Raw genomic sequence first — 13,543 nt, 5'->3', positions numbered from 1 at the left:
CAAAAGCAAATAGGGCTAACGCAGGAGTAGGTTTAATATTAAATAAGAAATTGGGAATACGGCTAAACTACTATGAATAAAATAATAAAAGCATTATCGTTGCCAAGACAGACACGAAGCTCACGCATACCGCAGTAGTACAAGACTCATTCTAACTCCACAGATGATGAAGAGATTGAAGAAAGGTATGATTACGTAAAACAAATTATTCAGTTAGTTAAGGGAGACGACAATTTAATCGTGATAGGGAAGTGGAATTCGAAAGTAGGAAATGGAAGAGAAGCAAAATATTAGTTAGAGATGGACAGGGGGAAAGGAATGAAAGAGGAAACTGTCTGGTAGAGTTTTGGGTAGAGCGTAATTTAATGAAGACCTCGTTTAAGAATCATAAACTAAACTCCACCCCAACAGGCCATGAAGGGCCAATGGTACTTACTGGCCGCCGCATCATCCTCAGGCCACAGGCGTTACTGGATGCGGAGATGGCGGGGCATGTGGTGAGCAGACCACTCTCCCGGCCGTATGTCAGTTTACGAGATCGGAGCCGCTACTCTTCAATCAAGTAGCTCCCCAGTTGGCCTCACATGGGCTGAGTGCACCCCGCTTGCCCAAAGCGCTTTGGCAGACCGAATGGCCACTCATCCAAGAGCTGGGCCAGACCGACAGCGCTTAACTTCGATGATCTGACGGGAAACGGTGTTACCACTATGGCAATGCGGTTAGCTTAAGAATCATAAAAGAAAGTTGTATATGCGGAAGAGACCTGGAGAGACGGAAAGGTTTCAGATTGATTATATAATGGTTAGACAGAGGTTTAGGAACCAGATCTTAAATTGTAAGACAATTTAGGGGCAAATGCAGACTCTGGCCACACTTTACTGGTCATGAACTGTACATTGAAATTGTAGAAATTGGGAAAAGGTAGGAATTAAAGTAAATAGGGCCCGGATAAGTTGAAACAACCAGAGGTTGATGGGAGCTTCAGAGGGAGCATTATACAACGGTTTACTAGAACAGGGAAAGGAATATAGCAGAAGGCGAATATGTAGCTTTAAGAGATGAAATAATAAAGACAGCGGAGAGTTAAATGGATATAAAAACTGAGGTATTCTTGGATAACATGAGAGATACTGAATTTAATTGATGAAAAGAGAAACTTTACAAAGCGCAGCAAATGAAGCAGTCGCAAGGGGATACAAACGTTTAAAAAATGTATTGACAGCAAGTGCAAAATTGCTAAGCACGAATAGCTGGAGGACAAATGTAAGGATTTAGAAGCGTATTTCACTAGCGGATAAGAGAAGCAGCTCTATGAATGTAAAGAGCTCAGATGGTAAACCAGTCCTAAGCAAAGACGGGAAATCTGAAAGGTGGAGGGAGTATATAGAGGGGTTTATACAATGGATATGATCTTGAAACCTAAATCATAGAAAGGGAAGTGAACGTAGATGAAGATGAGATGGGAGATATGATAAAGCAAAAAAAAAAAAAAAAAAAAAAAAAAAAAAAAAAAAAAAAAAAAAAAAAAGACAAAGCTCTGAAATAAACAATGCCTCAGGAGTAGACGGTATTTGATCAGAACTACTGATAACCTTGTGAAAGCCAGCCGCGACAAAATTCTTCCACCTGGTGTGCATGGTGTATGGGGCAGAGAAATACCCTCAGATTTATAGAAGAATGTAGTAATTCCATTCCCAAGAAGAGCAGTTGTTGACAGGTGTGAAAACTACTAAATAATCAATTTAATGAGTCATGGTTGCAAAGTACTACCACGAATTCTCTACAGAAGTATAAAAAAAAATTGGTCGAAGCAGACATCGGGGAAGATCAGTTTGGATTCCGGAGAAATGTAGGAACACGTGAAGCAATACTGACACCACGACTTCTCTTAGAATATAGGTTAAGGAAATCAAACCTACTTTTATAGCGTTTGTGGGCTTTTGACAATGTTGACTGGAATACTCTCTTTGAAATTCTGAAGGTACCGGAGAGCGAAAGGCTATTTACAGCTTGTACAGAAACCAGACGGCAGTTATAAGAGACGAAGAGTATGAAAGGGGAGCAGTGATTGAGAAGAGAGAGAGACAGAGGTGCAGCCTACCCTCATGTTATTCAATATGTACATTGAACAAGCAAAATGTGAAACCAAAGAAAAATTTGGAGTGCGAATTGAAATTCAGGGAGAAGAGATAAAAACTTTGAAATTTTCCCACGACATTGTAATTCTGCTAGAGACAGCAAAGGACTTGGAAGAGCAGTTGAACCGAATGGACAGTATCTTGGAACTAGGATATAAGATGAACATCAACAAAAGCAAAACAAGGGTGGTAATGGAATGTAGTTGAATTAAATCAGATGATACTGAGAGAATTAAATTAGGAAACTAGACACTTAAGATATTGGATGAGATTTGTTATCTGGGCAGAAAAATAACAGATGATGGCCGAAGTGAGAGGATATAAAAAGTAGACTGGCAATGACAAGAAAAGCGTTTCTGAAGAAAGGAAATTTCTTAAAATCGAATGCAGAGAATATCTGTTAGAAAATAATTTTTGAAGGTATTCGTCTAGAATGTAGCCATGTGTGGAAGTGAAACATGAACGATAATCAGTTAAGAAAAAAAAAAAGAATAGAAGCTTTCGAAATGTGGTGCTACAGAAGAAGGCTGCAGATTAGATGGGTCGATCACGTAACCAATGAGGAGATACTGAATAGAAATGGGGAGACAAGGGATTTGTGGCACAACTTGTCCAAAAGAAGGGATCGGTTGATAGGGCACATTCTGAGACATCAAGGGATCATCAATTTAATATCGGAGGGAAGTGTGGGTGCTCAAAGTTGTAGAGGGACACTAAGAGATGAATACAGTAAGCAGATTCAGAAGGATGTAGATTCCAGTAGTTATTTGAAGATGAAGAGATTCGCACAGAATAGAGTAGCATGGACAGCGGCATCAAAGCAGCCTCCCTACCACAGCAACAACATGAATGTGCTCTGGTGTTACCAATGACATTAGAGAAATGTTGGGCAAGTAGCATGTCCTCTGTGCACTAGGACCTACATGAGTTTATGGTGGATACCAAAAGGCGTATGATGACAGTAATTAGGCAAGTTAAGAAATATATCGTCTCTGACAGTCCTGAGTAACCTTAGGAACGTGATGATGTGTATTTTGTAGCTAACTGAGATGATAGGGGAGAAGTATATCAAAATGAAAATCTAAGACTATGAAGGCGGAATGCAAGAGGACTCAAACAGCACGAAGTGCCCCACACATGTATACGTATATGCAAATGAAGAGCATTTCAGTACAACCGCACGACGTAGCTAGTAATAATGGCATCTAGATTCTGCATTCGAGAAAAGTATGCAGGTTTCTCATTCAGTAATCGTTTGCGAGAAGATAGCGGTATGCCTGTCTCGCGTGAGAGGCATACAATAGCGGTAATATTATTTCCTTTCGGGATTGCGTTTTATCGTTCCGCGACTTTGATTGGGAACCCACACAGGAATCAATGGTGTAACAAACGCCCGCCATGAACTCAACCGCCCTACATGACAAAAGGGAAAAACGGGGCAAAGAGCATTGTTAGCTCTGACATTCAGGTTCGTACAGTCACACACATATCTTGTGTCAAGTGAAGGTCATATTGTTAGCAAGAGATAAATCTACATGGACATTAAGTCGATAACTGAAGAGCTGCTACATGTGAGCATGGCGACCATGGTTGCGATTTGCTGCAGCAAAGAGAGTCGCGGCGGCATTGGTGCGCCCAACAGCAACACTGGACACAAAAATGGTACCAGGGTCCCCAGAAAACATTACAATAGACGGATCCATCGTGTAGGGAGACTTTGGGGGCCTCTGTCGCCTTGGTCTCGCCATCATAATTCGGGCTCGGCAGATAATGTGATGTTATGAGGTGCCGTTGTCTACACAAAGTCTCGTTCGTATTGGCCGTAGTTTGAGAACAGGTGAGTCAAGATCTGTGACTGTGTCATATGTTCAACCTGTCCATGACGGTATCTTTCAATACGAAAACGGAACACTGCACGCTGACCTGAACTACCTCCACGCACGGGGTATTCGATTGTTGTCCTGGCCAGGAGGTAATTTCGCACTCACTGAAAACATTTGATGGTGGGTTGCGAGACATTGGCACCAAACCACTCATTAGCCACTCTACGATTAATTCTAGCAATCACTTGTAGCATCGTGGAATAACGTACGTGTAGCTTTCAATGAAGGGTAAAAACAGCCAACCGTACTTACAGGCCATTTCCTACATGGTTGACTATGTGTGGAAGTGAGGGTCGGGCTTTGAATCATATAGGGATAGCCAGATGGGTAAGTGACAGCTAACGACAAGTGGGAAATCTGGGTTTCTAGTCAGAAGCAGTGGGAAGGGGAATGGCTCTGAGCACTATGGGACTCAACTGCTGTGGTCATCAGTCCCCTAGAACTTAGAACTACTTAAACCTAACTAACCTAAGGACATCACACACATCCCTGCCAGAGGCATGATTCGAACGTGCGACCGTAGCGGTCGCACGGTTCCGGACTGCGCACCTAGAACCGCGGCCGGCTGGGAAGGGGAGGCTATGATTGCTACAGCCCCCCCCCCCCCAAATGGAGTACCATATTACAGTGGATAAAATGACTTCAGATATTAGCGAATATATTATTCCAACAGATTAAAACTTTTTTATATAATTATGAAGCAAAATAGGCTGCAGTGTATTTCAAACATTTTTAACAAAAGAATAAAAGCGGCAAATAGCTGAATATCTAAACCAATAAATATCATTTAACTTAAAATGTGTCTCTTATTATTTATTAATGCCCATTTCTTACCCTGAACTCCAAAACAATTACCAAAAACTAAGCAACTCCAAATTTTACCAATTTGTCGGTGGAGGACCCCAGCTCTCTTTTTGTTAAGCGATATTCCATTCCCCTAAACCTCCTACCCCCTTTAGACCCCCCCCCCCCCCCATTGACCGACTTCTAGAATCGTCCCTGGTTCGAGTCCCATTGTCCCAGTCCGGCACAAATTTTCATTGTTGTCATTCCGTTCTACAGCTGAAGGTTGTCCATATATATAAAATTAATGTACTTCCTACGTAAGTTGTCCTCATCTCGAAGAAAGATATGGATGCAAAGTCTGTTTTTTTTTTGCAAAAATAAGTTTTCAGGAAAATATAGTTCACAATTGGAAATGTTCGATTACTACTTTGTTTAATTCAGGGGTCTATGATATAATCTGTGGCCCTTGTCCAGTTTATTACATAGAACAGACCAGAAGAGCCATCAGTATCAGATACGAACAGTATTTATTAGAAAGAAAGGGTACTAAGGTGCATAATTCGTCCTTTGTTTATTAAAGGCCAGAAACCGAAGGAGTTAAATGAAGTTACTATCCTACATTAACAAAAATATTCTGGAAATTCTTCAATATACGTCCTTTAATGATGGTCTCAGTTTTAATGAGCAACTACAACTGTGAAATAAAAGTTTCGTTAACGGGTTCAAACCGATATTCGTTTCTTTCTGAGATATTGTCAATTTTTGGCTTAAGTTCTCACATATAGTTCTCAAACGTCATTTTCCAATTGACTTTCAATTGGTGTTATTATATTCCGTAGCTGCTATTTCTGTTATGCTAATTCTGTTCATCGCTATTTGCACTTGACATATGGAGTGTATCAACTGCTGTTTCAATTTGTCACATATCTTGTATATTTCATTTATTATCTATTTATATACTCCTGTTATTAAGCTTGGTCTCTTGTTACCACTATTTTCATTTATTTTAACCGTTTCCTTAATTTTTGCCGCTCTGCGCTATTAGGTGGAGCACACTGTCCAGCTACACGTAGCGGCCTATTCAATTGACACATCTTTCAATTTGATATCAGTGATAAGGCTTTGTCATGCTTGTGGTTTTAATGTTGGCTTCACAAGATATCTGCTTTGACTTGACTTCAGCTCATATATTTTTATTATGTCTCCATTCAATGTGAACATATGGTTTTTAATAGGTCTTTCCTAATATTTTTGCCATTCTCCTTCGGTGATTACAAAATTTTTATACTTACCTATAATTTATTCTGACTCAGATACCATTAGTCCGTATTGAAACCGGGTCATAAAATAACATTTGTGCAGTCGGTTGCCTGTTTTTTCGTTATCTTAAATACAATTGCTTAACGTACGCCATGTTCAAGAGTATAACCGTATTTATCAACCATGCTTGCTGGAACTGAGGCCCAGCCGTTTTGAGACACTATTCGTGTTAGAGGTGACCGTTCTGTATACAAAATTTCAATTCTTGTATATGCCCAGATCCTGTAAAAATTTAATCATTTGTTCTCCCTATTATACACACAAAACGCAAAATTTCCTTATTGTCTGTTAATCATGATATTTCAGTTTGTGGTGTGTGTAACTTGGGGACGGAATCAGAGATTTATTGAATTATGTTATAGTTACAAGGTAACAAGTCACTAAATACCTGACACTCTTTGAACATGGAGCGGCAGATTAATTTATTTGACATTGGTAGGAAGAAATATTATCATTTCCGCGCTTTTTAATGAACGCGATGCAGCCATACCCGGATCGACACTAAGGGACCAAAAGATTTACTGACTTTACAAGAAATCAACACTACACAATTGAAAAGGATTGTTTCAGAGGTGATAGGAAAACGATAATGTTCCTGCTGCCTCAATGCTCGTTTCGGTCCATCAGCGTGATCGTAATTTCCGGAGAAAAACTGATACAAAATTATTAACATTTAAGTAATGAGGAGATGGAAATACTTAAGGTTCAAATGGCTCTGAGCACTATGAGACTTAAGTGCTGAGGTCATCAGTCCCCTAGAACGTAGAACTACTTAAACCTAACTAACCTAAGGACATCACACACGTCCATGCCCGAGGCAGGATTCGAACCTGCGACCGTTGCGGTCACGCGGTTCCAGACTCTAGCGCCTAGAACCGCTCGGCCACTCCGGCCGGCGATACTTTAGGATAATGTGTCTAAATAAGCAGACTTCATATATAAGACACGTTTGTTAATACTACGCACTTTTTTATATCACAGTTACAATAGCTGGTGCGTATTAACAAAAGCTTTGCACATCACAGGCAATACTTGAGATTTATGTTCTCCTGATGGTGCCTGCTCGTAATTAATTACATAAAACTATACGTTTTCTGATTGAGAAGACAATTAGCACATTTACAGACAGTTATAAGATACAGATTGCTGAACGCAGCAAGTCCGCGTCCGCCTTTCATGGAATATAAACAGTAAAAGGCGAAGCGCTCAAGGTCTCATTTGTCTTGAAAAAACAGAAATTTTTTATATCATTAATCGATACGTGTGCACAGAAATTTACAGCCGCCGCGCGGGAGCGGTAAAGGTAAAGAAAAATACATTCTGTCGCTGCTATGCGACGGTTCATTTCTTTAACATTAAAATTGTTTGATAACTTCAGGCCATCAGGCATTTACTATTGAGAGTATACTAATGTTTGTGAGGCGAAAATTACCAATATTACGAGTTTTAATGGTTAGCAGCGTAATTTTTATCTTCTGTTTTCGCCGGACGTTTGAGCCCCTCTTTGCAATTCAGCAGTTTGTCCAAATAACCCCCTCCCCCTTTTACTCATTTTGGTGTTCGACGAAAGGGCTGTCTCTTATTTCCGCCTACCCACTCTCTAAGTTTATATTGAAACACTTACACGGAATCAAACAGAAACAAGAAAGGGGCAAGCGGATTTATTTGTTAAGAAGTACGTGACAAGGTTCTTCGAGGGACGATGCCTAATGTGGACGAGACCTAACGTGGCAGACGGCAGAATTGGCCGCTCTGCCCTGCCGTGTGTTGTGGAACGCATCACGGTTCGACGCCGGCCCGCTTTGTCTCGACCGGTCAACACGGCTGGCGAACCATGAATAAAACACCCTGCGCTACCGGCCTAACTCGGTGAGCCCAGCTTCTCTGTTATTCATGAGATGCGTCTGCAGCCTCGGGTTTCACTTGGAACGTACTTTGCCTTGCCTTGTTGCTTGGTGACATGAGACGCTATGGCTCTAATCGTATTGTCTATGAAATGGACACTCGGCTGGAACTCCTATTGTACCCCACCAAAGACCAAGTGCATCATTCAGATGACGTTACAGATTAAACTGAGAAGTCTACAACACTTTGAGAGACTATTTGTGTGTTACGTTTGTTCTTGATACTGACATCTAAGCATTATAATTGTGTACTAGTATCCTTTTGAGTACGAAATGCAGTTTTCTGTTACAGACGGTTCATATCTTGTTTCAGAGATAGTTATCCATTCAGACAGTTGTCTCTGTCCACTTTGGGCCACCCGTAGACTGTACATTCACTCTCCATTTATCGGTCTTCCAGGACCTCTTTTTACCTTTTCGTTTAAAATTCTTCATTTGCGTAGTATCCGTTCTTTGCAGTTGTTCAGTACAGTTTTTTGCGTTTCCATCCAATTTTTCTTTCACACTCCAAATTTACAACTCGTTTCGAATATCTTGATTTCACATTTCATCCATTCCCTTATATTCCTTCACTGATCTAAGAAATATATTTCTATTCCTTGTACCCGTTTTTCTTGTCTTTTATTGACTTCCATATAATAGGATTGCCAATCTAACCGTTCTGTAAAACGACAGTCCTGTTTCTTTCGGAGATTCAAGCTTTGAAATTCTATTAATTGATCCAAAAATACTTTCACATCTGTTCAACTTAATCTGCATATCCTCTTCGTATTCATACAATATTTTACATCCAAGATATTTAAACTTTCACCTGTTGAATTGTGTTTTTCATTGACCACAATCTCACATCCAATTGAAGATTTTCCACGTAATTCTACTAACTCAGATTTACTGGTTGATGTTTTCGTATTGTACTCTGCATTTATTTTATATAGTGCATAAACTCCTTTTTGTGAATCATCTTCTCTTGAAAAAAAATTGATGTAACTTCAGCACACAGGACTGATTTTAGCTTCACCGAATTGTTTAGTTGTGACTATTTTTATCTAGAATTAGCTGACAAACCCTGCATTACCTGGGTGTTCATTTTGTCAGTTTTCTTTAGCAACGAAATCAAAAAATGGACAGTGCTTGTAGTGTAATTACACGGACCTTTACTATACGCTGGGGGTCGCTGCTTCTCGTGCCTATAAGGCGATTTTTCTAATGATTAATATGGTAACGCATCTTCACTGCTCTATAGATGGTGGCTGTTTTCGCTTATAGCCGTTTGCGCCTCACAGTTGAAAAGTGTCAAAAGCCCTGCCACGTATCTGGGACATTCATAACTTGACTCGACAGTAAAAGTGTGTTAGTAGAAAGGAATAAATGTATTAAACTTCATGCATCATGCAGCATTTTTTCACGTATCTCGGTGTTTCTCACGTCGTATCTCTTGGACTATATGCCGTACAATTTGTAAAGGTACATTGAGCGGCGTATGTGGATACTGTCTGCGTAATAATTTGCAGAAAACGTTAGAAGCGAAGAAGCAATAAATTTAAACATACTGCACAATGCCGCAACTTTTCAGGCACCTCAGTGTTTATGACGATATATCTCTTGAACAATGTGTGGTACCGTCACACAATTTTGAAGGCGCATTTAGCGGATTACGTGAATACTGTATGCAAACTTTATTGCGAACGGAGTTACTAGCACAGTAGTAATAAATTTAAACATCATGCATGGTTCGGCAGTTTTATGCACACATTGTTTGTGACGGCTAATCTCCTGAACTATGGTACATAGGTGGTTCTTACCACTTCAGCAATTGTTGTCCAATGGTAAGAGAAAACAGTCCAGTCCATCCGAAAACACCTGGTGCTCTAGGAAGAGGTGTGGAGCATGCAAACACACGCAGACTCAGAGACACATACACAAATTTTTGTAATATTTAGGTGTGCCATTCCCGAAATGCTGCGTCAGCGTAAATATTGAACAGCGTAGGAGACAAAAATACAGCCTTGTCTCAACCCTTTACTAGTCTGTCTCGGTCCGGTGTACAGTCTGTCCCAGGAGGAATGGTCAACCTTCAGTTATATGGCAGGAACGATCATTCAGAGCAAGAATATGTAATAAACATGGGCTTTAAAATGCATACCTTAAGAGCTGTGAGCACTTGTTCAGCAGAAGAAATGTATTTCACGTCAGTGAAAATGAACAAGCGGTCATAGCTCTTAAGGTATGCATTATAGTGCCCAAGGCGACATTTTTTTCTTCTTTTCGTACATACCACCTCCACCCAAAATATGGAAATCCAGAAGGATAGGAAACTGACCATTTGTCCTATGTCATTACTCCAAAGGTGTAGGTAGCATTTAACCTATTGATTTACTAATATTTTCCCCACAGTCCTCCCCACATTTGCTATTTAAATTTACGAAAATCGGCATATTTTTCTTGAACAATTTCCTAAAAATTGTATAATATTTTTGATAAGCTTTTTTAATAAATCTATCCTTGCTATTTATTGAAGCGATGAGAAATGAAGATAATACTGTTTAGAAGTTTTATTGGTGTGCTATACCCGAAAAAATACAGGCATATGCGATGTCACTAGACGTTGCTCACGCTCATATCGTGTACCAGTTTTCTTCCTTGCTTTGCACCCCACACAATTTCTGGAGAGCGTTTTCTTGATGGGGTTGGGCGGAGGGTTATCAACCTAAAAAAAGCTGAAAACGATTGCTTATGACCCCGAATATATCCAAATAAATCGAGTGTGTTACACACCACTAAATAGACCGACTTCCCAGCTTTCCAATGGTATGTAACTTGTCACGCCAGCCTATAACAAAGAAAGAGAAACGCTAAGAAGGAGCTATTCCTGTTCGGCCCACCTCACAGCCGGACGTGAGATCTGCGACGTTCTGTGAGGCGGCTGTGTAAGCCAATGAGTTAACACGTTTAGTATTTGTGTCTCATAACAAGTGTGGCACTGATGGTTCACATAGCTATGTACTCAGTTACCGTAACAGCCCAATCGCGTAGGTACATTCAAGAAGCCTGAAACAAAATTCTGCAATTCTCTGTGTTTGAAGACCAAATCAGCACACCGGAAAGATAATGATTTAATCAAAGAAATTTTTCAGAGTGGGTTTTGAACAGAATCTACGAGGCCAAAGACTAGACAAACACATCGTAACACCGGCGACGGGTACCAAGCGAGAAATTAGTCTGTGACATGAAAAACATTGCTTGCAAAAATTCCTTTTATATAACATTTATTGGAAAAAGACTACGTAAGAAAACCACCACTGTATTAAGGAACGGACTGATCGGATGCAATTACTCACCTGCACGACCTGCTGAAATCAGACTACGTCAGTGGAATTCTATAATCATAAAAGTAATCTCAAAAATTCGAAAACAAATCCACGTAATTACATAGATGAAAACTAATAATTTCCTTTCCCGATGTGAGCAATTAGGTAGACCCAGCATTACAATACTATACATCATATTATGATATGGAGGAATCTCTACAAAAACTGTGACGTATTTCGCTAGACAACATAGGATATAGTGACTGTAACTGACGAAAGGAGCCAAAATCAGAATGCAACAAATGAAGCAAGTGGTGTGGATCCAGATGCCTAAGAAATGAAATTGACTAAAAAAATGCATAACGACTAAGCAGCAATGGTTAGAGCGAAAATGGAAGGCCGTAGAAGATGCTTGAGTAGGAGAAAGACTCATGCCGCCTGTAAGAAAAATAAAAGGATTTTTCACGAAAACAGAAGCTACTGTATGAAAATCAACAGCTCAGATGGGAAGTTAGTGCCAAAGACGAGAAAGTTTGAAAGTGGAATGAATGCATAGAAGAACAACACATTTGAACTGAACTTAAAGGTAATTGACTATATACCGAGACCTCAATCCCTTTAATTTAATTAAATTTGCAACTGAGGCGCAAACACGATCTTAGCGACGTCTTCTGTTCCTTTCTCGAACATCAATAAAACTCTCATGGGTGTACTAGCAAACTTACTCAACAATATGTCAAATATGCATTCTTAAAGACCGTAAAAGTTATAAAGAAATCTGCATCTTGGCTAACTGCAGAACTAAACCAGCTGACGAATCTCAGAGACGCTGAACACGTGGCATAAAAACAGCGCACCACTCCTGAAAATCATGTTAATTACAAGTAGAAGCAGAACAGAGTCAAGCTGAGAGAATTGCTTACCTCAGACATGCCCAAACGTTAACCGACAACAGAAATAGACCAACTACCCTATGGAAAAACTTGCGTGATCTTGGTGTAGACAAAGTAAAAGCTGCAGCTGATCCCACCGTCTTAGTCGATGAACAGAATCGATACTTCACATTACCTACAAAAACAATTGAACCACAAACGAGCAGAGACTCGTAGATTATTTCATGGGCGTAGACTCGTGTAGCCCTGAAACATTCTGTTTAAAGTATGTTACATGCAACACTGTCAAAAAGCCGTCATGTGTATCGTATCAGCATCAGCTGGACACGATGGCAGCACAATCCAGATGATGAAGCTTATTATTGATTTACTAACGTGCACTGTGACAGATACCTCCAACAACTCTAACTACAAGTGTTTTCCCTGAGAACTGGAAATAGTGACTAGTTAAACCACTATCTACATAGGACACTGCGGCAGCACTCTCTGTTTACCGATCTATTATCATTCTTCCGGCACTGTCCAAGGCCTTTGAATAAATAGTCCACTAGTAGCTGACAAACAAACCATCTGCGAACAACTTACTAGACGAACTCCAATTAGGCTTCATAACATCTGCTCAGTAAAGGTAAGGAATGACCTGAAGTTTGCCATGGATACACAAGAAGCAACTTAGATACAACTGGAGATCGTTGGCGTACATTGATATTTGCAATAGGACAAGACTGATGACACATCATTTACGTTCATGATGCAACTATCGTGTGCTTCTTAAACTTCAGTAAAACCTTTGACACCGTCACCTACGACATTTTGCTTGCCAAAATTAGCACTCTAAATTTCTCGTAAAGTGCAGTGCAGTGGTTTCGCTCATACCTGACATCTCGGAACCAACACGTCATATCCGGCACCGTGAAGTCACAATAAAGGTAGGAAGTATCATATGTCACCTTGCTTTCGATATTAGGTTCTATAATCTTCCCATTGTACGTAAATGATGTGTCATCAGGCTTGTCCTATTGCAAATACCACATGTACGCCAAGTGAAAAATCTATAAACCTGAAAAGATCTATCGACAATCTAAGTAACGACCTGTGTGCACTATCAAAATTGACGCAGTTATACGGTTAAAGCTCAACCCATCCAAAACCCAAGCGGTACGAGCTGGTCATTTCGGTTCATTAGCTCTAAATATCGGGAATCTCTGTCACCTTTAACCCAAAATGTGACAAATATCAACTTCTCTCCTTCAGAAAAGACTCTACGAGTAATGACGGATGGAAATCTAAATTGGACCGGGCGTATAACTG

The sequence above is a fragment of the Schistocerca gregaria genome, chromosome 1, assembly GCF_023897955.1.
Source record: "Schistocerca gregaria isolate iqSchGreg1 chromosome 1, iqSchGreg1.2, whole genome shotgun sequence".
In the NCBI taxonomy this organism is placed as follows: Eukaryota; Metazoa; Arthropoda; class Insecta; order Orthoptera; family Acrididae; genus Schistocerca; species Schistocerca gregaria.
The sequence above is the reverse complement of the archived record's forward strand: the minus strand, read 5'-3'. Positions refer to the sequence as shown.